The sequence below is a fragment of the Erpetoichthys calabaricus genome, chromosome 4 (assembly GCF_900747795.2).
Source record: "Erpetoichthys calabaricus chromosome 4, fErpCal1.3, whole genome shotgun sequence".
In the NCBI taxonomy this organism is placed as follows: domain Eukaryota; kingdom Metazoa; phylum Chordata; class Cladistia; order Polypteriformes; family Polypteridae; genus Erpetoichthys; species Erpetoichthys calabaricus.
In genome coordinates, this window is record NC_041397.2 from 199057112 (window position 1) to 199082759 (window position 25648).

A 25648-nucleotide genomic window follows, 5' to 3' on the forward strand; every position below is an offset into this window, starting at 1 on the left:
GTTTGTCCAGGCGTGAGGCATCCTTCTTCTTAATGCTGCCTCCCCAGCACACCACTGCGTAGAAGAGGGCACTCGCCACAACCATCTGATAGAACATCTGCAGCATCTTACTGCAGATGTTGAAGGATGCCAGTCTTCTAAGGAAGTACAGGCGGCTCTGTCCTTTCTCGCACAGAGAATCAGTATTGGCAGTCCAGTCTAATTTATCGTCCAGCTGCACTCCTAGGTATTTATAGGTCTGCACCCTCTGCACACAGTCACCTCTGATGATCACGGGGTCCATGAGGGGCCTGGGTCTCCTAAAATCCACCACCAGTTCCTTGGTTTTGCTGGTGTTCAGTTGTAGGTGGTTTAAGTCGCACCATTTAACAAAGTCCTTGATGAGGTTTCTATACTCCTTTGTTTGTTAAGGATCTGTTTTTTTTGTGAAGCTGCCTTCACTCGAGTGATCACTTCGAGCGTTAAGCCTGAGAAATCACCCTGTAAATGCACACGTTTAATTGCACATCTGTTAATATGTATGCTTACAAAGTATTAAAAGACACTCAACAATTACACAGTATTAAAAGACACTCAACAATTAATGTCATTTACCTTCGTTCCCGCATTTGACTCGTGCTGTAAATCTCTTCCTTGTTTTCACTTCACGTGATTATGTAGGAGGCGTAATACGTGATGACGCGATACGTGACTCCGCCTCCTCCATTAGAGTATATGGACAAAAAACAGGTTCCAGTTATGACCATTAATGCGTAGAATTTCGAAATGAAACCTGCCTAACTTTTGTAAGTAAGCTGTAAGGAATGAGCCTGCCAAATTTCAGCCTTCTACCTACACGGGAAGTTGGAGAATTAGTGATGAGTCAGTCAGTCAGTCAGTGAGGGCTTTGCCATTTATTAGTATAGATCTATCTATCTATCTATCTATCTATCTATCTACTAGAGTTGTGCGACAGATTGTCTTGTAACAGAAGAAGTCACATTTGGAAATGAATTCTTGGCTCAATCTGAGGAAGCAGGGGAATGAAAAAATCAGTACCTTCCAAATATGAGCAGAGGAGGACTCTACCAAGTTATGCCAAGAAAAGTAAAAGAAAAGCATCAGATGTGTCTCCTAAAGCAGTGCTAAAATGTACATGATGCAGTGACAGAAGCATTTGAATAGTGCTGAGTGCATAAGGGCAACTTCCCAAACACAGGGCACTTTGCAAAGAAAAATATTTACATACCCGCATTCAACACTTCTATGACAGCATTTAGCAAGTTAGGAACACTGCAACCCATCATAGGGTTTCAGTGAATCTAATTAGATAGGCTTGTACTCCAGACACAGAAACGTGCTAGAATTTAACAAAAAAAAATCTTGTAGCCTAAAGGATTAGTAGGATGAAAAAAATACTAGCTTGGGCAAATCGGTGCTGCCCTTTTCTGAAAGATCAAGCTGAACTAAAATGCAATTTTGTAGTTTACTGTTGCAAAATTTAGAGTTAGCAGTACTTCACTGAAACTGTCTTTAAAGTTAAGCTTGCACATGTCAAGTTTGTACAATCTAATTTAGCATGATAGCCACAATTAATTTTTTATTCTTCAAAATTCTAATTAGTGACAATTTAGTTTCTAATTAGTGTGTTTACATTTGGTCAAAATTCAAGGTGCATACAGCTTTAATTCCATTTTAACTACTGAAATCTGATGTACGTTTTCCGTAAAGGTCTTTGGATCTTTCAGTTAGGGATATCTGTAATGAAATAGTCATGCCAATTTCTCAATTGATCTACCACTTACGTTTGAGTCATCATAGAATTTTGTGATGGCACAAGGCCAACTACTGCATGTAGGTGAATGTTATATTTTTTGTTAGTGTGTTAAGAAGGATTATAGATGATGTATTTATGGTATCAAATGCTTAAACTGTGAGTGTACTTTTTTCTTTTTCTTTTTTTTACTTTTCATCTCTGTAAAAGCAGTTTGTATAGCCACAAAAAGAGGAAGCGTTAGTAAGGGTAGTAGACCAACGGCTAAGGTAGCTTAAATGTAAAAAGGAGTCTAGCAAGAAGAAAGGTCAGAACCTTAAATGGTAAACTGGTCAATTTCTGGACTTTCCACATGCGTAAAATCAAAGCTCTCAAAGCATTTGTTATTTGTGTGCATGCATACCTCATGAACACGTGCTGATGTTGTCTTTCAAAATGACACTGGACAGAGAGGAGCTATTGGTGTTCACCTTAGCGCTAACATGGTTTAAAAAGTCACTAGCTTAAAATTAACTGTATTGAAGATGGGGAAAAGCAGGAAGAACACAGTTGCAATACTGCAAGTCACAGCAATGTAACCTTTAGTGATTGGGTGTGTCAATGACAGCTTCTGAAATAGCCAGAGTATATTCCATTCAATTTGCCATCATCCATTTTGCTTTTTATACCACTTTTGACAGATTAAAAATATTTCAAAATATTAAATACTACAATGACTGAATAAAAGTTTATTACATACTCCACTTGCTTGCATTTACTATTTGTTCTCTGTTGCCAATTCGGATATAAAAGAATGAAGAGGAGATGTCCTCTAATAGGAGAGGTGAAGCATAGTATTAGTCAGTTCTAGGTGTAGTACAGACCCATAGTACCTTTGGTAAGTGCTTTATGCCTGTCGAGCTACCTCTCCTTCCAGGCTACGTGAATGAAAAGATACAGTAGTAATACAAGAGGTGAGGTAGAGGATATACGTGTGAGTCTATATAACAAAGAATCTGTGTATGGGAATAAACCTGTTTATAAAAACACAGCATAATTTCTTCATTTCCCAATTTACTCAACTCCGGAACAGTAGGTTCACAACGGCTTCAGGTTTTCATTCTATACAGTTTCATAATTAGAAGCCAGGCCTAGCAGATAATGAAACTTGGTATTTCATTACATGGCTTGTTAGTGCATTCATTCTTCCAAGACAAATCTTTATCATTTTGTAGATATTTTGTTTTTCTGGATGTTATTCATATGTTTTATGGTCTGAAACAGATTTGTAATCTTGGTTCTTCCCTTCTCTCATTTATTTATCACATTGTATTAACGCAGATACTTCAGGATGTAAATACACAGGTTTAAATGGAAGTACTTTAGCTAGAGAGCTGGTGTTTCCTTGGTCATTTCCACCTCATTATTAACTGAAGACTGGTTAAGAAACCAGGCAATAATTAAAACCTAAAAAAAAAATGAAGTGTTCTGAACAGTAACAAATGACTTAGCTAAACCTAAGCCACATAAAATGTATTGCTTTAGTAGTAAATAAATTTCCCACTGGGATTAAAAAAGTTCTATCTAAATGTAAATGGATTCTAATTAAAATTTGATTAAAGAAAAAACCTGCAGCCACTGTGAACCTCCAGGATCAGCATTGTGCACAACTGCCCTAAATCCTGATCCAGACGCACTCTGTGCGTACACATGTGCCCTACATCCCAAGAACTTGCCAGTTAGTTTGACTGGCAAATCTAAATTAAGTGAGTTTAATGTGTCCTGCAAAATATTATTGCCTGATCCGATGTTGGTTCTCTTATCTGCCCATTGAAGACATCAAACCAACCAATAGTGCACTGAAAAGATTATAATTAAAGATTTGAAATCTAACATTGAAATATTCTTTCTTCTCTAGAAAACTAAAAACATTGACAAAGTTTTAATCCTCAAATTTAAAACTTGTAATAATCAAAAAATTGCCAAAACTACAAAAAATACAGGTACTGAGACCAAAATGTATGAGCTCAAACATATCTTATACATCTTGTAAGTTTTTGCCCAACACACATGTATAGTTCTACAGATTTACAAGCAAAAAATAACTCAAAATGAAAATTCTTTTTGTTTTCTATAACTAAGGTCTGGGTTTTCATTTCTGACATTTAATGTAAAGTGCTACCTAATTTCATGTCATTACCTGTTAAAGAATAATTATATATCGATACCACCATACAGCATTTCTTTAACTCATCTACCTAGGCTGCGGCCCAGTTTCCTACCCAAGTCATACCCATGAGCCAACTTATAGCTCAGTTTGTAAAATCTAGTATAGTAAGGATTTACCAGAAATAAGTAATAATAGTCACTCCACTGACAAGACTAAAATTAAAAGTGAAAGGCACAACAACAAAAGGTATAAAATCAGAGGCATATAGTTGGGCTCTTCTTCTACTTACAATTAAAAGATTTTTTTTAATAATCTACAACAAAAAATTAAACAAATAAGGTGGCTGCAACTGATATTTATAGCAGATATTGTGGAAATATATTTGGTGCAGGTGGCACGGTGGCGCAGTGGTAGCGCTGCTGCCTCGCAGTTAGGAGACCCGGGTTTGCTTCCCGGGTCCTCCCTGCGTGGAGTTTGCATGTTCTCCCTGTGTCTGCGTGGGTTTCCTCTGGGTACTCCGGTTTCCTCCCACAGTCCAAAGACATGCAGGTTAGGTGGATTGGTGATTCTAAATTGGCCCTAGTGTGTGCTTGGTGTGTGGGTGTGTTTGTGTGTGTCCTGCGGTGGGTTGGCAACCTGCCCGGGATTGGTTCCTGCCTTGTGCCCTGTGTTGTCTAGGATTGGCTCCAGCAGACCCCCGTGACCCTGTGTTCAGATTCAGCGGGTTGGAAAATGGATGGATGGATATTTGGTGCAAATAATGTGTTTCCAGAGTAAAAAATAAATAAATAAAAGACAATTTTCTCAAAAAGTTATAAACCATTCATAAATAATATAGTAGAAATTCATCTGGTTTCCAAAAAATTTTACAGCTTCTGCTTTCTTAAGAGGATCTGGCTATATGCAAATAATTAAAGTGTCATCGTTTTAGTAAAAATTCAAAGTTCAAAAACAGTTCACAAAAAAATAAAGAAAACACTGATAATAGAGAAGGAAAGTTCTTACACAGGTTCTTTTTATGTTTCTTTGAGCGTCTCTTATAAGTTCTCTGTATAATATACAATCAAATATGCATACCTCAAACATGTGGATGTGAAAATTAAATGATCAAAAAACTGTATGCAATCGTTACCTATTGAAAACAAAGAAAAATCAAAAGGTAATGTTTCTAGCTAACTAAACACTAACTAAAAATTATATTATTGTCATTAAGATAAAGTTGAACAATAATGGAGTTCCATTATGAGTTAGCTTGAGGGGTTAAACAGAATCTTTCATGTATCTATGAGAAACGTACATTTTAATCAAATTAAGCAATCATTTTTGAGCATTTTAGCATTACGTTAAACATTATATGATTGGCTCTTACAAATAATTTACTGTCTATGTATCAATTTGCTTACACAATTTCAGTAGCAAAGTGTAACCCATGCATTATAAATTTCGTAATCAGTTAGTGCAAAAGTCCAAAGGACCTATAATGGTCACTTTTTAATCTACGAGTTTGATGATATTCAAGGAATTTTAATTAGTGATAAGAAAAATTGATTCTTGGCACTTACTAACATCTCAGTCAGTGGCAGGTGTGAATGTAATATATTAACACGGACTATTTTGCCTGTATGAAATCCAGTACAGTCAAGGTTATGCTACAATTATGTGTTGATTTGGATACAAAAAGGTAACTGTTATGGCCACAGAAAAGTTTAGAGGAAATTCTCCTGTGCAACTATTTTCAATGTTTGAAAAACCACTGCCTTGACTCTACATTGCTCACTCAGTAAACCTTCCATCTTCACTGTAATTATCAAACTTCATTTAACTGTGGTATGAACTTTTAATAGTTTTCAACCCACATGAGACTTATTTGTCCGACTCAAACTCAGCCCATTTGTCCTCACAGGTAGCACAGTGGTAGTGCTGCTGCTTTGCAGTAAGGAGACTGTGGAAGATTGTGGGTTCCCTTCCCGGTTCCTCCCTGTGTGGATAGCACTTTGAGTACTGAGAAAAGCGCTATATAAATGTAATGAATTATTATTATTATTATTATTTGTTTAATAAAGTAAAATATAAAAAAGTACAGAGATTTGAGGTAGCTTTGCACATTTATACAACCAGTTGAAAACAAGACCCAAGTTTATGCTTTTTATGTTAAAAAGATAAACACTGTAGCATTAAGATTTCAAAAATTACAATAATTAAAAATGGGTGGAAACTTTATGTCTCTTAGCAGATGCCAAAAATTAAGTTGTCATGCAGTCAAATCCTCAGCCTGTAGTAACAGCTTAAAATATTTGTAATCATAAATTTAAAAGAATATGCAATTCTGGCTATAGCAGGAATATTATCTTTCTGCTGGTTATTTACGAATATAATTTTCCTCCCCACCTTCTGGTGAGGGAATTGAGATTTATATCTGATAGTGCAGACCATGAAGGACAGGAGTGGGATAGCTGAGAAACATGCTATAAAACAGCCAGGGAATAAACTAGCAGTGTTGTCTCACAATCTGACATTCAGGGAGACACAAGGAGTACTTGTTTTTATAAGTAACATGGCTGCTGTTGATTTTTCATTTGGTGTTGCCTTTATATCTCTTGGTACACAAATAATTCATGATTAATATGCAGGAATGTTTCTGTTCCAATAAAGGCTTGCATTGTATAAGTATTCAATAACAGCACCAAGAATTAAGACTACTCACTAAAGTGACTAATTTTCTACCTTTCATTATCACTCTTCACTGATTTCTCAAGGTCAAATATATTCAGTTCCTCTCCACTTCACTTCACTTTCATCCTTGCGTGAAAAACTTTTGCCACAAGCTTCAATTCATGCTTTCATAAGTAAATATTTTTTTCTTAAAGTAAAATCCTTACTTTATTCATTTTATTATATAATCAAAACAATTTTAACTAGCATCACCACTTATTTTTCATTTCTGAAACCTTTAAGAAACTCACCACTGTACTGAGGCAGTATCAAATAATTGAAAAAGTAATGAGCTAAGAAATCAAAGGTAGGTGTTCCTCACACACAGACTCAATATCTCTTGTATATAGTTGAGCTGCACAGAATTCAAGGTAGAAAAGAAAGAGCACAGCTGCGTCCCAAGTGATTTCAGGATAGATGTGACTAAAAAACAAAGTCTCAAGAATACAACATTAAGTGAAGTATTTGTGGGCAGTTGGTGGATCCACTTAATAAACAACAGGTTAAACCAAAATCCCACAGACAATGTCAGGTAAAAACAAAACAACGCTTAGTCTACTATTACTACTACTAAGCACTAAATTCTAATTTTCAACTTTATGCTTATTATTCTAAAGAAATACGTAAATAGGGGGAACTGGAAGTATTTTTCTACCACAGTTCACATGATTTCACTTTCTGATGGCTTTTAAAAGTGACAAGGTTTCTGATTTTGCCATACATTTTCTTCAAATGTTTAACTGGTTTTGTTTTTACTGCAGCTGGGACTCACTCTTTGTAACTTCAAGCTAAAAGATCACTCACAGCCAACTGAGCGTTTACACTTGAATTTTACGCCACCAGCATGTTGGCCATGAACCATATCAAAAAGGTTGACGACATTTAGGTTACCACTGTGAACCTTCCCAATCTTTAAGTTTGAAAATTATTTGAAATTAAGTGGCCTAACAACAGACTATTGAATGCCTGCTAAACAATTAAATATTTCCCCCTAAAATCTACTTTTTAACTTCACCACTTTACTCTAAACACTGCTGTACTTTAAGTCCACTTAAAGACTCACAAGAACTGCTCCGCAGCAATATGAGAAAAGGTCATTCAGTCCATCAGTTCCAATTTGCATAACCTGCTCAAAATACAATGTAGATGAGATATGCAGCTCTCCAAGTTCCTTCTATACAGAGACAGGCTGAAAACTTTATTAGATAAACCTAATAAGTAAATAATGTCATTTGCACTTAGAACAGCCAGGGCATTGACTTAGCAGGGTGTGGAAAGGATGCTAGTGTATCTGATCTACAATTTGTCTAACAGGTTTTGCAGATCACTTTGTGGCAGATCTGTATCTTGAACAGTTTCTGCAGTCTCATCCCAAAAATATTCAAATGGATTCAGATTTGGTGACTGCGGGAGTCACTACATGAAATAACTGTCAGGTTCCATGGAATACTATAAGTCTTGCTGAAGTCTTGTGGCATGGAATATTATTCCACTGAAAATTCCATAGAATGGTACAAAGCTGCAATGAATGGGGTGCATCTAATTAGTAATAACATTGGTAAATCCTCTGCTGCTCAAAACATATCAAGAATGGTAATGTGTGCTATATAATTATTAAATCACATATGCCCAACTAATTATTAATACAGGGCAGAATGGGTCTCTAGACTCATACTTTTTTGTCAATAGATCCTTCTCTCATTGTAGTGAATTTCCAGGATCAGGGATTAATCAGACCAGGCGATATATTTTTTTGAATATACCAGTGCCCAGTTTTTGTGTTGATAATGCATTTAAGTAATATTTTTTTCTGCACAGACAGGGCTGTAATGTCCCATTTATGAAATGTATGACAAGCTGTGCCTTAGTGATTTGAAACTGCTTTCATTTTGGCTACCAGTTTGATCAAAATAAAAGGATGGTTAATAATGTTCTTTGCACACAATGATAAACTACATTGTTTATGGGACATACAAACCCCAGGCAGGGTGCCAGCCCACTACAGTATTTATTTATTAAACAGGTTTAATTACAGTAGCTTTACTTTAAGATATTGTTGTAATATGTGCAAATAAAAAACAATCAAAAAACTTTAAACAAAAGGATTGTGGCTATCACCTCAGAGGTCCAAAAGTGCACTGATACGTACAATTTATATTGAAACATTCTGGGATGGAGTCTGCTGTGGAGATGTGAATGGACATATTGTTATTAAAAATATGAGTTGTTAATGTGGTCGGATCTGACGGTACGCATTAACTACCTGAACTCAAATGGCAAGAACAGGGAATCTTTATTATGGAGTATCAGCGCATACCAACCCACTTTAAGCCCTGACTTTACCCTACCTCATGATGTAAAACAAAATCCATTTAATAGGGCATTATAGAGAAAAGTTTTAGGCTACACAAATCACTAATGGCAACAAAAAAATAATGTTATTAACTTTTTAATGCATTTTTAAAATAAAGATTTCACACAGGAACATTTTTGATTTGTTTTGTTCATGGTTTCAATTACGTTAATTTTTGGTTTTTCGCTTTGTTACATGCTATGGTTCTAATCCCTGCTGTGCATCCTGGTTTACTTCTTATGGCACCATTGCCATATACTCAGCTGTTAAATGCTGTTCAATACGAGTTGTGTCAGTCTTCATCTTCTGCATCGTTAGCAATCAATCTGTTTCTTATTGTGGCACCGTCAATGAATGAATAATTTTTTACAAGGTTCCCACTCTCAACACACCCATAAAGCTATCATGTTTTAAAACCTGTGCTTTATTTTTGTCATTCCTCTAATGCTCACGCTGTTCCTTCAAGTTTAATCTTTTTTTTCCCCCCACAGAGGTACACATAGCAGATAATTTATCATGTAAATCTAACCTTCCTATGCAACTCATCTTCTTTCTTAAATTAGCAAATTTAGTTTTCCCCATGCTGTTTTCAACACCCTTCACACTTGCCCAGCTATCAATGAAACAATAAATAATGATACACTAAAATGGACAAACAGCAGTGAAAATGAAGCAGTTGTGGCCTTCAAAATTCTGCATCACTTCTACTTTCTGTTTTCAGGAATGTAAGTTTATGTTAGGTTCCTTGTGAGATAACAGGTTCTACAATACATTTATAAAATAGTTAACAATAATTTAATTCACGACTAATTTATTGTTAACAAAATGTATTTACCAGTCCTTCCTACTACAGCATACAGTTCTGTTTTCTTCTGATCACTCTCAATAATGTAAGATCAAAGTAGGCAGACTTAAATTGCCAGTTCCTGATTAAAGCTAGACACAATAAACAAAACACACTCACCACTCCTTACACTGGTATCTTTTTTCAGTTCAAGCAGATTCTTCAAGTTGAATTAGAATATGTTATCGCACAGTTGCTAGTACTGATGCATCAGAAACTGAAAACAGGTCTGTATGGAGTTTGTGTTGCCTGGGTCTTTTGCCAGGAATATGGCATTTCCGCCTCACATCCCAAAAACAAGCATGTTAGGTTTCCATTTGATACTACATGCACATTAGGGCTGAGCAGGTGGTTGATGATATTGTCCATCGTTGATAAGCTGGGGACATCACTGATTGGATCCAAGCATCTGCAAAAATTTCTTCAATCCGGCGAATTGTAGCCATCACTTTTTTTTAATCTTGCATGCTTTGCAAGAAAGCTGTCAGGCACTCATATTCATAGCACAAGGTACATGAGATTCCTCAACTTATATAGTTTTTATAGTTTTTTACAAAAGCCAGTGCTATCGTCCTTCTGTATGCACATCATACTTTGAAGCTTGCAATACCAATCAACACTCAGCATTATGATCTCTTTGCAGCAAGTCGCTTGCACTCATGATAAAAACGGCAAAATATGCATTATAACGAAGCCACCATGAATCAAAGAAGTAAGATATTGTTTCTATAACACATACTGAGTTGCTTTTTTTGTTCAGAAGATGGTAGAAAGAGAACAACTGAGGACGCCATGCTTGAATGAGCAAAATAATTAGTAACTTCTAGTTTCCTTTTGGTATACATTTATTCAAACTCATTTTATAAGGCAATTAAAATTCTAGAGTTTCATGCCAATATGACATTGTGATGTGCAGCAATTTAAAAGAACTTGGAGTGAATCACCTTTGAATCATCATAATAACTTCACTGAATATTGTTACTTGTTCAGAGTTGCAGCAATCTATATGACAACAAAACCTACTACTACATCCCGAGCTAAAAGTCCCATACACATGATTTGAAATGATGATGTGAACCTTTAAGACATCGCACAGCCCTAATGCACATACAATAGGCCAACATCTTTTTAGGGACTGATCCCTGCCTTCTGGCTCTGGGCCGGACTAAGGAGGTTTATCATATGTATGTGTGAATAGATTACAGTACAACAAAACAGTACTTGAGCACAACCACCAAGCAAAACTGTCCAGGTATTTGTCTTCAAATATTAAATACTGAACACTAAATGAATTTTAAATGTCAAATGTATAGCCTATATAATGATCCTTGATTTTTATATAAGCATATACATATATACTATTCCATCCATCAATCTCTTTTCTAGTTTATTTAATTAATATCTGCCAAGCCAAACCAAGCAAAAAAGGACAAAAGATTTAATAATGCTCACTGTAATTACCAAAATAATTATGTTCATTTATGCATATTCATTTTTAAAGTTTGTTAATTATTCAAATATATTCCTTAATGTACACTTGATTGAGAAGAATGTGGATAACTGTGGAACAAAATGTGCTCTTGTACACTGATGCAAAAAATGCAATTTCTTCTAAGTGTGATACTATCTGGTAAGAATATTTTTGTTAAAAAAAAAAAAAAAAAATCACAAGATGATGGCACAATTTGTTAGCACTGTTTACTAACAACTCGCGTCTAGGATTTGAATCCCTACTGATGGTAAGTTGAATTTTCTCCCAAATGTTTGTGTGGTTTTTCTTTGCAAGTCCCGAATATGAAAAAGTTATCTGATGGCCCTAAAGAGTCCTGATCTAAATGCACATGGGTGTTGCTGTCAAGTGTTTTCTGCAACGGAGATGTGATTTCCTTACTTGTTCCCAATGCTGCTGAGTTGGTGCCTACTCCCTACCCTCAATTGATCAAGCAGGTTAGAAAATGGATGGAAGGATAGACAATGCATGGTATAAACTATGGAGAGGACTGGTCTACAAAAGTGGCATTAAAAAATAACTCCATTTCCTGTATCTTAAATAAATACATAAGCTTAAAAATATACAGCAGTCTCGTGTTTGAAAACAATTTTGTATGATTTATTGAAAATGTTGCTATGCAATGTTTTAACATATGCAGACAAAAAAAATGTAAAAATGAATTATGGAAATGTGCCACATCAACCCACAGACTAGCTGTTCAAAACTACATTCAGTACAAACTTCCCACTAGATGGATACTAGTTCTGCTATGCTTAATATAATGCCCACAAAGTGTTTCTCATTTTACAACTACTGAGATTAATTTAGATTTACTTTAGATGAATTTCAACAGGATTTAAAATCAAAGCCTAAAAGGAAAAAATAAAAGTTGTACTGTGTGTTTCTACCTCAAAACATTTTAGTGCTGAGCTGCCTTAAGCCAAATAGAAAATGTAAAAAAAAAAAATCTATCCATTCATTTTCTAAGACCATGAGCAATAGGAGTAAAGAGTGAACCAGTATTAGGCAAAATACAAAGTCAATCACTCAGGACTTGCATACATTCTTCACACCCTCATACCAACAGAATGAGAGTAAATCAGAACTTAGCCTCCAAAGAGTACAATATGATCTACTCAAATACATGTTCCAAATCCTCTATGTGAGTGTGGTCTTTGAAACCCATTCTCTAAGCCATTTAAAATGTGACCGCACCACCAGAATTGTAATTTCTACCAAAGAGGCCCCAGAATGCATTGCACCCAAAACCTTTGGACCTAGTTATTTAACAGCCAACTCTCAGTCCTGCCTCTCAACTGACTGTCCTTGTATCAAAAGTGCAGATCACGGAAATACTTTGCTGATCATCTCTACCAACTCTCAGCATCAAAAAAAACAAAAAACATTTAGGACTACAACAACGTACAGCTCACCCTGGTGGAAGATTTCTATATTTTACTAGATAGGGCACAACTAGAGATCTCCGACCACCAGCTAGGAGCTACAGTACACACTGTTTTTTTTCTTAATCAGGATATCATTAAATTGCTCAAGCATATGAACAAGACGAATTATAAGGGCACATCACCTATTTTAATGTTGATCTATTTGCATAAATTGTAAACTGAATTAGACAAAATGTTCATTCTGTGCAGGTTATGTTAAATCAGGTGATGTTAAACAGGGATTGCATTAGACGGTTTTCTTACATTTTTTTCTTTGAGAGTTATTTTTTTCCCTGGGATTTGAAACGTAATTAATTTCACTTTAATTTTTACTGTCATTTTGAGATTTTTTATTTCACAGTCATATTTTGGATTTTTCACAATGCCATTTTGTGTAGTTTTCACTATGATGTTGGCGTCATTTACCAAGGACATACCTCAGATATAATGCCAACTGACAATATTGCTGTAGCTCTATTTAAATTGCTACTGTTGCATGGGACTCAGTGTCCAAAACCTATTGCAAGCACTTTTTATTTTGTTATTTCTTGTTTGACAAATTCCTGGCTAAGTTATTAAAGCCTTTGATTTTGGTTTGTGTATTGGTCTTTATTACCATTAGTCCCCACTGAAGGGGACTCTCAAATGCATTGCAACTCATCAGTAACTGTTTTATCAATTAATCTGTACTTTATAAAATGTCTCCATCAGAATTTTCCATCACTGCTCCCAAATAGGAAGCAGTAATGTACTTGTAAAAAAAAAAAAAAAAAAAAAAACTTTTTTTTATCCCTATGGTCAGCACATAGTTAAACAGTAATTCAATATTTGGTTAACCACCCCCCCAACACACACACACACAAATGCTGAGCCAGTAAGTACAAACTAGGTTAACATGAATTAAAAAATTAGCCATAGTTCCCAAAGTATACTAAAAAAAACAGAAACTTCTCAGCATCAACAAAAACAACTGAGTTCAGTTATGCTCTGAAGAACTTTTCATTGCCCCTCTTAGCCTGACTAGCCTGCAGTAGTCTATTCTTTTTCTAATTCCCAAACTCCGCAACACAAACTATAACTTTAGAGATGCTTTTCTTCTGTTCATTTTCTTTTTTTGGCTTTTACCTAAATTTTATTATGCCGTAAGTTATCACTTCACCCCTTTCTAAAACACACAGATAAAAAATATTTTTTTACCACAACCTTTAAAAAAAAAAAAAAAAAAAAAAAAAAAAAAAAAAAAGGGTACCCATGAGATCATATGCCAACAAGCACACACATGCTTACAATGTCAGCTACATAACATCAACCGATGGCATCATCAATGTAAAACAATGAGCACTAAAACATTAATAACATAAGGGACTTAAACAAGCACTAAAACAAACATGAGTACTGTGGGAAAAAAAAGTCTCAGATCACAACTGTCAAGTGATAATGCATATGCGCTAGCTTAAGTATGTGAAGATTTAAAAATAATAAAATAGGACAGAATTAATGTCATCATTGATCCTTATTCCACCATGGATTACTAATTAATGGTGCCTACAATTGTTAAACAATTCATAAATGCTATTTTTGTGTATTGCCAGTGTGACAGCTAGAGGGCACCACCAAGCCCCAATCTCCAAACACAATACACAAAACAAGTCCCGGGTTCAAATAAAAGGGGGGGGGGAGAATTATTACAAAACACCTTTTATAATAATCATGCAGTTTGTCTCTTCTTATTTCTCTCTCTCCACACTGATTCTCCTCCAAGTCGAGTGTTGCCTGTCTCTGGTCTCAGCTGGATAAGGCAATGTGAGCTCTTTTATTGGAGTCCCGTGAGTACTTCCAGTTCCATGGCTCTACCCATTGGAAGCACATCCGGGCCATACATAAGTCCCCAAGTAGAGGGAGTACTCCCTACAGCAACCACTAGCAGCCCCAACGGAACCCAGAAGGGCTGCACCTCATGCGGCTGTCTGAATGGGTAATACAGACCAGGGATACTGCCACCTAGCGTATGAGTGAGACAATAAGCTGAATACACTGCCTTCCTCTGTCCTTCCATAATATTGGCATTACTGCCAGGTATGTTTTGCAAGTTAAATCCGGCTGGAACACTGGCCCTCACGTGTCGTCCCTCTCACAGGTTTACAATTTGCTAGTTCAGCACTGCATTGTGCATGGCTTTTAAAACAAAAGCAGACTGTGGTATACAGTCTAAACATTGAATAATGACCACTGGATTTTACTCTTCAAAGGAAAACTTGCAGAAGCCTTAACATTCCTCATCTTACAAAATCCCTAAAAGAATTTTTTTTTCTGAATAGTTTTCTTGTACTATAGAACTTGCCAAAAACCAAGGGCATAAGTCTCTAAATAGCTTTTATCAGAAGAAAGTACACAAAAGTAGCTCTCATTTTTTTAAGATCACCCATGTTTGCTTTTCCTCTTCAAAGCCACATTTTTTTCCTCTTAAGACAATAAATATTAATAAGAATTCTATTTTACTTGTTTCATAGGTCAAAATATCCCCGAAATATACCATCTCATTGAGCTGATTAGAGAGCAAAGCTGAATAATAAAGTTCTAAAGTTAAAACATATAACCTTGTGATGTTGTTAGCTTTGCATTTGATGCTTCAAACACACTGCAAAAAAAAAAAAATCCTCATACTCAAAAATGTCTAAAAATCACTAAAATCCAGGTGCACTATCATTGTAAATTTTCTTTTTCTTCTGTAATACCCAATATACTTTAAAATTGCCAAAAGGTTTAAAGTACTCTTTTAGGAATTACTGTGCTGAAGTCATCACTTCTTGTGTGCAACCTAAATAAAAATGCAAATGAAATTCATTCATTCATTTATTTATTTATTTATTTCACATATCCCTCCCTCTGTCTATTTCCTGAACATACTATTTAAATTACTGTGTTGTGGTAGGAGAGGCAGGCTTCAAAAATGAACAGACGCAAGTCCGCTGTGGGGCTCACATGGAAACCTACAGCGGGTCAAAGCAGAATCCTCAATTAACCTAAGGAGCTCATCTTTGGGATATGAGAAGCAGCCAGAACTCCTGGAGAAAATCTATATGGGAAGAATGTACATACCTGTAAAGAACAACCAAACTGGGAATTGAACTAAGGCGCTGCAAGGCAGTTGAAATCACCACTGTGTCACTCAATCATTACCTTGCTTCAGTGTTATTAGTTTGACTGCTTTATAAGCTTACAAAAAAATCATAACCAAGATATTTTCTAAATATATCTCTGATCTGCAAATGCATTGAATATGTATTAAATGGTTACATGGCCTAATTAGGAAAAGATTGCTCAACTGATTGGAATAGCTTTCATTAATATGAATAAATAACACTTCTGTCATGATTTGTGGAAACTAGAAGTGTATGGCAAGTTGTGAGCCCTTACTGTCTCCCTCACACATCTGTCATTCAGTCATTTTCTGTGAATTAATTACAACTCCTCTTTTTGGTATTCGTGCCTTCCTCTAATAGAATCTCTAAGCTATTGGTATTAACAAATCAAATCAGAATACATATTATTTCATTGTTTAAAATGTTTTTGCGGTGTATTACCAAATATGGAATCAAAAACTCAAAAAGATTCACTCTAAATGAAATACAAGCGTCCAGGCTTTTATTTATTTATTTATTTATTTTAAATCAAAGACTGCAGCTATGGTCAACATAAAGTGTTACATGTAAGCTGAATACTGACATGTGAAGCAAAGCCAACTACAGATAAACACTTCTCCAAAAAGGGAGATTGACTTAAAGCTGGAGTACGTTTTTGAACTTTATTTTAACTGATTATGAAACATAAAACAATTACAACTGCTAGTAAGTTAAAAATACAATTATTTTATGTAGTCGGTTTTCTAAAGGATAACTTTTTGATGCGGTTGTTAGGAAGATTTTCCTTGCATGTGTATAAATTGTCCTCACAGTTATTTTAGTTTTCTTCTCACAGCCTAAACTGGGTATTTCGATAACTGGAAACTCCAAAATAGCCTAGTATAGGTCAGTGATGGCATGTGTGTACTTGCATCCCATTATGCCCTTCTATCAGTGCTTCTAGGCTAGGCCCCAACTACTTGTGAACAAAAAGAGGAAAAATACATGATAAGGTGAATAGAAAAAAAGTCTGAATTAGCATAATCTGCCATAATTCAGAATGTTCATATGAAATGTACAAAGTCACTTCATGAGACAAAAGTATATAACAAACCAGAATATCAATTTAAATGTTTAAAGTCTAAATATTCTCGATTCTAATAAAAATTTGTCATTTTTTTACCCTCTGACAGAGGTCCAGGGAGGGCTTGATCCCTAGCATAGGCTTAAAAAACATAATAGTCATAATCACAGAACTTGAAATTGTTGAAAATCATGCTCCACAAGCTTATATCTGAAATCTGCCCCCTCTGGAAGTGGCTCTTAGAGAGTTGGGACTATACATAAAGAAATTAATATAAATAATATGATAACATTTGTGATCACCAACCTCAAAACAGCATAAAATGACACTCCATATGTCTATTACCAATCCTCATTTTTTTCAAAGTATTGTGAAAAGGGTTAACTTTTACCCCTGGTTATCCAGTAGGGTGTCAACTGAAGGATTTGTTTGATGTGACATGCACAACTTCAAACCTTTCTGATCATTTCGTTGAAGACAAGTATTGGTTTGCTCTTTTATCATAAGAGTAATCATTTCCTGTACAAAATATGGTGCAAAAATGACCTAAAATGAAGGGTCTTCTGGACTAGATATCCAAAAATGGGGTTTAAACTTGACATCTTGCATAACTAGGTATCAAGACGAGCCAAATGGTATATCATAAGGGTTGTTTTCTTGTACCAGCGAGTCAGGTGGTACCTGACAAAAAATAAAAATATTTCAAAGCATTCATAAGTAATTCTTATGATCACAATAAAAATGTCCTGGGTGACAGGGAGCCAGAGTCTGTTTTGGCATTGCTGCTTTTAAGGAAGGACCTCACCCTGAATGGGACATTAGTCCACCACAGTACACATTCACACCAAGCAAAACTGACAGGGTGCAAGAGAACTGGAGAATCCCTAAAAAGTGCACACATACATAGGTAGAACATACAAGCTCCATCAAGCGGGTACAGTCATTTTGAAAACCTTGGAATTTTGGAGTAACAGTGATGGCATTCTTCCCTGATGGTCTTCATTAAAAGTTTCCGTCACTTCGTGCGTGTCAACGGTGCACATATAAATAAATCTTTGTCAAATGGCTTTCCTGAAAACGTCAACCAAAAAAAAGCATACACCGCGCCAGTATACCTCAGCACAAGGTTTTCAGGCTTCCAATTTGCACAGTAGGGGTGACAATATACGCGGAAGACGAGCTCACAACCCTTGCTAGATCTATTTAAATATCAAGGAGCGGCACACTCTCTCCGCTTGTCTCCTAAAAGATGCGCCCTGCATTCCACGCGTACCCTCCTAATCACAGACTCGTCCCTAAACAAAAAAAAAATAGGCAGTGACCTGCGCTCAGCAGCTGACCCGAACGTTGGAAGGTTCGCCTTCGATCGCTCTGCAATCCCGACTGACGATCCCTTCCCACCCCTTGCCGTCCTGTCTCTGCGCAAAGGTGCCAAAGCACATCCCCACGTGTGGCCGCTTTCTTGCTGCTGACGTCACTCCCTTTCGATGGGTCTCCCAGGACAGAGAGCGCACCAGGCGACAAACGTTCCTATAAAAAGCACAAACACACAGGAAACCTCCGCGCAGGTGTCAGCGAAGCATAGCCGGGAGGCACGCAAGCCCCGTGCGACTGAGAGAAGCGCTTCACAACACGTGCCTAATCCAGGGGAGTGGACCGACCGCGTGCGAGCTGTCCGCATCAAGTCGCATCACACTTTATCCACTGTGAAACAAAGGAATAAGGCGTTCCAAAGGTTGCAAGAGCGCCGGGGTAAAAATGTCAAACGTGCACTACTGCCTTCGGCTATGTATCGCTATTAATACCCAAGCTTCGGCAAGTTGCAGCCCCGACACTCCGGGGTAGCGCCGTTACAACGGACCACGATTCAGGAGGAATATTAACTCACCTTGTTCTGCACGGCGTGGGCTTTAGTTTTGAACTTCCCACGTCCCGGGTTCACCTGCACGTGTAGTTGCGTTGCGCTCGGAGAACAATTCGGATTTTCCTTGGCTATCCCTGGACAGTTCCAGCCTTGCTGAGTAGACACGATTCAATAAGCTCTATATCCAGAGGTTCTCAGGTGAACAGTCTTAGGACTTTTCGGGGAAAAAAGTAAAACAAAACACTATAAGATACAAGACTTGCTAGTTTTCCTTTGTCAGTGGCTTTACACAAAAAAATGTGAGAAAGTAACTGTGCGATGGATCTGTCCGCTTGTCACTTTAGTTGTTCCCATCAAAAATACAAACACATGCGCATACGGGCTGGGATGTGTTGCCTAATAGTGGTCATACGGTGAAGTGCCTGAGTGCGCAGCCAAGGATCTTGCAGCCAGAAAAAGGAGGCGGTGCGGCTACGCCTCTCAGAGGCTTCTCGGCCACGATATTTAAAGAAGCAGCTGCTTCTTAGTCTGGTAAACAGTCGCGAAAAGAGCATCACTTGACAACAACAGCAAATCCACCGATAATTTTAGACGTGCAGTGGTTCACTTTTTTATGATCTAACAAATAAATATACATCCAATATGTATCAAATTACAGTATGCATATGAGAAGAAACAATATGTACTGTTCTTATTTTGCAAAACATTCTTAAGTAATCAAGAACACCCAGATTTAAAATGAATAAGTGCACAAAAACATAAAGAGAATGCAAACTAAAGGATAACAATAAAAATAGACATTTTTGACAAATTAAAAAAATACAAGTGGATTCTCAAAGCAGAGGTTTCATTAGTTTCTTCAGTTATGGCCCAAGAAGATTGGGAAAGCTGATAATTACCCTATAATTCTCTTTACATATTTGTCTGACACCTTTATCTAAACATTTGAGAGATGCAATTGATTGTGTTTATTTTCTTTCACCAGTTGGAGCACAGGCAGGCAAAGTGATTTACTCAAGGTCATACAGTATCAGCAGGATTTGAACTCATAACCTCAGAATGTGCCACACTCTATTTAGGTAGTCCACTGTCATCCCTAGCATAGATGTGTTTAAAACCCATTCCCAAAACCACTTAATCTATTTCAACATTTCAGTTCTTGGGTGGAGGAAACAGTCCGAGGACAAGGCCCACTCACACCGACTTTATGCACATGTTGGGGCTAGTCAACAGTTAACCTAACCTGCACATCTTGGGAGGAAAACCCAGACACACATAGGGATAAAGTGCAAAATAAGACAGGCAATCAGTGTGTTTACATGCATTTCAATAACCCGGCTGTTCACAGAAACCTGATTTCTAAAATGCCATGTAAACCCTTATTCTGGTTAGAGAAATCAGGTTATTGACTTCTGAGAAACCTGGTTAACAGAGATAGATTTCTGAGCGAATAATCCAGTTATGTGGCCAAGTAAACCCTTAACTGGGTTACTGTTAAGGATTTTGTAGTCTGAGCATGTCTGCTGTACTCTGTCAGCCAACACACATGCTTTAAGTAACCATAGATAGAAGCATCCAAAAAATTCCAGAGGTAAATGTTCAGGCAATTGCAATTATTCTCCTCGGTGAAATAGTTCAGAAGTAGATAAATTTATGTTGGCGAGCTGAACATACAGTGTTGAACCCAGGAACATAATCTCGAGAGCAGTAGGATAACAGTTTAAAAATAACGTGTTATGTATTCCGATTACTTTTTTTCCGCCAAGCAAAAGAGAATGTGCCGTGTGCAATTTGGTAACAAAAACCTATAAATAAAGATTCATTTTGCCTAAACATATTTAAAAAACACAAGAAAATTATCATACATGTCATGCTTAATTTCAGATTCACAGTATCCAATGGTGGCATTTAACTCCTTTTTTGTAGCTAAATGACATCAGCACATTTTTGCAAAAAAGAACTCCAGATTACTTCCCATGTAAATGCTGATTTTTAAGAAACTAGGTTTCCTGGCTTACCCGGGGGGTTCACTTTAACCCGGTTATGTGTGTGCATGTAAACACGCTCAATGACTGAGTTCAGTATGTTAGTTTGAGTTAGGTCTGGTTTAATTACTAATATACAGTGCCTGTAAAAAGTAATTATATGTTTCCATAATTTTTTGTTATACAATATTGAATCCCAGTGAATTTAATTTAGTGTTTCATATTTGTAATTAATTGCAAAAACCTGTTTTCACTCTTACAATAACCTAAACATAACACTAGGGAGGCTACTGAATCTTTTTCTGTTTATCAATATCAAAAAAGCCAAATTAAATTCATTGTGATTTAATGTTGTTTAATAGCTCAAGATAAAATCATGCGGATGTGCTGCAATGCTTCGTCAGTGATGTTACCTGGGGTCATTGGGGTTTTCTTGACTTTCAACATCATAAATCCTCACCCATGTGACCCAGCCAGGGTTGATCAGACCCCAACTTGCATTGCAACAGTAACAGCCCATGGATTTGCTCTCTTAATCCAAAGCCCCAAGTGGCTTTCTCTCTGACATCCAACGCAGACTTCATGGCTGTCCTCTTTGCAGCCCATGTAATACCGAGCAGGTTGAATGTTCTGCAAAGTGAGTGTCCTGCAAACCTCCCACAGCCCTCCCGTGTTACCTCATAACCAGTCCACCAGCCTTGATTCCAACACAGCTCTACCAGTTCTTAGTGCTTGGCACGCTTTTCATCTTTTACTTCCTCAATGTACTCTTCCCAGGGTGCTGTGAGATGCAGTATGATCAGTTGTTTTGTATCTTCTTACACGATGACCACGTCAGGAGATAAGGTTATTGCAATTATGTACTCTGGGAAACTCTATCTTTTGCCCAGGTCTACTTTAAGGAGCCAGTCAGAAGCTATAGATCGAAAACCAGTGCACATTATTGGCCCTGAAGTGGCTTTGCTCCAGCCTTGGTCTTCTTTGGTCTTCTTTGCAGGATCTTGATGTTTACTGGTGTTAATGCCTGTGGCTACAGTTCAGCAACTTCCTTGAACACCTGGTTAAGGTGCCAGTGATATCATCCTTCCTCTAGGGCTTTTGTGCTTCTGTGTTCCAGAGATCATTTTCCAGAGCACTGAGGACAGGAAGGTGTCTCATTCTTTCCAAAGATGTACAGGTTTGTTGGGCTTAGTAGGGTGTGATGAAAGGCTTAGACAAGAAAATGGACACAATGGAAGTCTGCCTGCCAGATGTTAAATCAGATAATGTGAAAATGTGGAAACTTCCAAGAGGGGGAATACTGTTTATAGCCACTGTGTACATTTTCTAACTCTCTTATCCAGTTCAAGCACTCTTCATGAGAAGGGAACCAACCAAGGACAGAGGAACCCTACACAGCACATACACCAACACACTTCAGCTACTGGAAATTGTGTTTAAGTGTTTGAGTGTGTGTATTTAAAAGTGCCAAAAAGTGTGAGTGTTACACACAAGATGGCTTCCTGCCCTGCCCCCAGTGCTGTCAGAAAATACATAAATACATGTGACACAGGTGGGGGGTAAAGCATTTTAGAAAATGAATGGATGCATTTTATTGCTATTCTGTACTTCAATACTTGGGAAAATCATTACCATTTTCCACATTTCAGGCAAACAAGTTTCTGCTATACTAAATAAATACTACAAAAAGAAAATACCATCATACCACAGTAATAAATGTTAGCTAAAAACACTATAAGATAAAAAAAAACAAACAGAAAATGTGAAATGGTTTGGGGTGCCAGTCGGTAACCCCGTTTAATAAGTTAGATTGAAAAGTGGTCGAAGTAAAATGGCATGCTTGAAGGATGCATAACTAGCAGCATACAGCCCATTCTTTTAGAAAATAAAGGCGAGGGATCAATCCTTCCACCTCAGGCACTGGTTCTTGAACGAATGACAACATCTGGTGACTTTTACATATTTATAATGCCAGCCCAGAAGGGGTGGGGCTCCATGGCAGAGCGGACACTGGGTCACTTGTTGTCTGGCTAGTGAGGCTGCTCAAGATCTGAACTGTAGATGGATAAGAGGTGGTTTTGCTTACCTTTTATGAGCCTTCAAGATGTTCCCCTACATGCTTGACAACATGCGAAATACAATTGACCATTCCAGCTTTCATTTATAGGTTTATAAGTTTGTATAAACTCATTTCCATTTTGGAGTTTGTACATTCTTCACATGTGTTTGTGTTTCTTTTTCCTCTGGTTACTTCTTTTATTAATCCCAGACATTTGTATGCAATTTTAATTTATGACCCTGAGTTGATCTCCATAAAAACATGTGGGAAGGGATAGACTGGGATCAAAAGCCTGGCTCTGGACTTTTGCCCAGCCTGGCCCATTACAATCAATCAGACACTAAGTGTCTTTGCGCCCCTCTTTCAGTGCATGTACAAATGACGCTCAGATTGCTTTGTAAGTAAAGCAGTATGGTGTACTCACTCAATAACATTTAAACATAGGCTGTGCTGATGTTGTATCATCTTCTGACTCTCTGTCTTACTCTGACTTTTGCTGCCACTTTGTCCCATTGCCTCTCACCAACAGTGCTCTAGAGACAAACTATTAGCAGAAGCCTGACAAAAAGTAAGAACGTACAAAGTTATGTCGAACTCCTAATTAAACTTCAGTTCACTAATTGTCTCCCTGCTCAACATATGTTTTTAACTTATCATCCTTGTAAAATGAAATAGTTTAGATGTTTGCCTTTTTTAAACAAGAAGAAATTAAGTCAATGAGAAGTCTTCTAATGACGACATTGAAATATACAGTAAACACCCGACTGTAACACCGTGTTCCTAAAGTTTTATCTTACCCTACCTACATCACTGCAGTTGTTGCTTAATAATTTGTTTAAAATTTCTATTAATGTGAGGGTTTTCATGAACTGCCTTGCCTTCTGTGCCATCATAAGTTGCCATAGTTAAAAAGGACACATGACATGACTTCTTGTACACTCTGACCTTTCTGCAGTCCCCTGCTCATACATCACTAGTTTTCTTATATGTTGCTTCCCCATCTTCAATTGATTTACCTTCTTTCTCCCTTTCTTATTAGTTCCACCTCTTTCCATTTTTTGATGATTTTGTTATCATCTCTCCTCTTGTCTGTGTCTTGTACTTCCTTCTTCTTTGCTTAAGATAGGCAATGGGAAATAGCACTGAATCTAATAGACGCTAATGACTGAAGAGAGGTGCACTAATGATGACATGTAGGCCACTCAAGTCATCTCCCTCTCCTTCTCTCCATCTCTATGTAACAGTTTTTGACCTGATAGCACTGCCATCAGATAGAGCAGCCCACTAGAAATTGTCTCAGCTGTTCCCATGCCCATCCCATCCCTGAGTGTGGGTTTGTGTAAAACTACATTCTACAAAGGAATGGTGCCCCTCTCTGTGGTTGCTTCCTGCCTGGTACCCAGTGATTCTGGGAATGGCTACTCTGACCCTTAACATTAAATTGGATTAACTGGGTCTGGATATGAAAGGATGACATTGAAAATCTGGTTACACTCATTTTATAACTTTCTTATGCAGTTCAGTCATGGGGGCTGGTGGCTATCCTGACATCACTGGGAACAAGGAAAGGAACTATACTGGACAGAACATTAGTATACACAGGGGAGATGCACTCATTAGCATCAATTGGATTTGTCAATAGCCCTTGCCCGCAAAATTACCATGTCATTCTCCTAACCATGGGAAAGAAACCAGGAATACTTGGGAAATGTTAATGTAAAGAATAAATCCGAGGGAGAAAATCTTCTTTTCGGAGTGTACAGCACAAACTTATACATGAATAATCATGAGGGCTTGACTGGCCAGTTAGATGTGATCTTTAAAACTGTGTCTGACTTTGTCTATGACTTTGTTTATAACCAATTGTGGACCCTCCAGAGGGTTATTTCTTCCAGGGATGCTGTTGACTGGTGTTTCTCTTTTCCTCTCTCCCATTGTCAACTGGCCACATCTCAACCATAATAGTAATGGGTATTTACAATGGATTCAGAAAGTATTTAGACTCCTTCACTTTGTACACACTTTATTGTGTTGTAGATTTAATTTAAAATGGATAATCTGCCATTTTCCCATTAATCTTCAATCTATAACCCATAGTAACAATAAAAGTATATTTTAAGAAAGGTTTACAATTGTATAAAAGATCAAAAACTGAAATCTGTCATTCATATAAATATCAGAACTGTTAATTAATCAGTTTACAAAAGACCCTTTGACAGCGATTACAGCTTTGAGTCTTCTTGGGAAAGTTCTCTACAAGCTTTGCACACCTGGATTTGGGCAGTTTATTTTGTTCTTCTATGGACCCATGATTCTCAAGACCAATTCTACTATATGATGAATTTCTACAGTGAATGCACATCCCTTTGATTTCTATAGAAGTCCTCAAGTGTTTATTGTCATGCCTGATGCAGTTTAACACCATCAACCACCACATTCTTAATCATTTTAGAAAATGGGTGGGTTGAGCTGGTGACATCCTAAATTAATTTCAGTCTTATTTAACTCAAAGGAGTTTTTTTGTTATTTATGGTGATTGTACCTCAAGGATCCATTATATTTTATATGGGGTACCATAAGGATCTACTCTGAGCCCACTATTATTTTCAGTTTACATGCTCCTGTTAGGTGAGATTATCTCAAAACACAAGGTCAGCTACCACAGTTATGCAGATGACACACAGATTTACTTATCTATAGCACCTGATGACCCTAACTCTCTGTGCCCTTTGATCCAATGTTTGTTGTGTATTACTGACTGGATAAATAGTAAATTTCCCAGCTAA

The 25648-nt window shown here is 37.1% G+C and overlaps 1 protein-coding gene across 1 annotated transcript in view; it reads right to left on the reverse strand.

Annotated features, from left to right (window-relative positions):
• Positions 1–19365, reverse strand: part of LOC114650491 (glycerophosphodiester phosphodiesterase domain-containing protein 5-like) — a 362124-nt gene extending 342759 nt beyond the window's left edge. Inside the window, exon 1 of the mRNA XM_028800153.2 lies at positions 18843–19365. The gene's annotated coding sequence lies outside the window, so the exon portion shown is untranslated. The remainder of the gene's footprint in view (positions 1–18842) is intronic.
• Between the last annotated feature and the right edge of the window lie 6283 nt (positions 19366–25648).